The following is a 1,144-nucleotide window of genomic DNA, read 5'->3' on the forward strand; positions in this document are numbered from 1 at the left end:
CATTTACATTTAACTTACTCATACTCACCTAACACGATATAAGACACAGCCTTACTAGCTATAACATAATTGTAATTAGTCTTAAGAGTTTAGTTCACTATTAAACGCCACTATAACCGCATCTTTGGTACTTTATTCGGATCCGGGCTCTTAATTTTACACAACCTAAAACTGTTATCGGACAACTTTCATAGTGTTCTGGAGAATACAAGGGATCAATCTAGACGTGGCAGGCTTATGTGCTCTCATTAGAAGATAGTTAAAAAAAAACTTCTTTAAAAGGTTACGATGCGTGCATAAAAGTGAAAATGCATAGATATTTTTTTTAAAAGCACATCGTCTGCATTTGGAAAATGTTTGCCAAATACGTGTGCGCTCAATTGTACAATATACTATTGCACTATGATCCTCGTGCACTACTTTCTTATTTGATCTTTAAAAAGGCATTTTTTGTCCATGTCATCAAATCATTCCTTTGATTTTCGAAAATGAGGTGTCAAATGAAAGAGCTTGGTCCGTAGATGCAAGGATTTATCCTTCATTTTTGGCAATTTATGTTCGAAAAATTTTTTATATGAAAAAATCCGGAGCATCGTAAAAAAAATAAATTAATTGCCAAAAATCAACAGTAAGTCCAAGATACTTAAAATTTGCACTTTTCTGTACTAAAATTGTATGGGCTACACAACTGAATACCAAAATTTTGTCTAAAGATGTTGGTCAAGAAGTTAGAAATTTTGGTCAAAGTTTGAGAATTTGCATAATTTTTGCATAAAGTCTGAAATTTGGATTTATACCATGTTTGTTAAGTAATTAGCTATACTTTTATAAAAAAAAATAATAAACATTAAATAAAGTAAAGAAAAAATAAACTAAAGAAAAATAAAATAACAAAACTTTTTAATATACCACGCGTACATGGGCAAATCTAAAAAACAGGTAACCTTGGTGTTTTTTAGCTTTATTTTCACTGTTGGAAACTATATCAAGCTGGTTGCTTTTGGATATAATTCATTGACGTATACTTGAAGCCTCAAATTTGGATCAATTTGCCGCATAACTTTTGAATTATAGGTGTTTAAATAAAAAATAATAAGGAAAACAAGTGAATTTTTTATGTAATTTTTAAGAGGTGAAAAATTAA

This window comes from Rhagoletis pomonella, unplaced genomic scaffold (assembly GCF_013731165.1).
Source record: "Rhagoletis pomonella isolate Grant_MI unplaced genomic scaffold, Rhpom_1.0 Rhpom_scaffold_00002, whole genome shotgun sequence".
Taxonomy (NCBI): Eukaryota; Metazoa; Arthropoda; class Insecta; order Diptera; family Tephritidae; genus Rhagoletis; species Rhagoletis pomonella.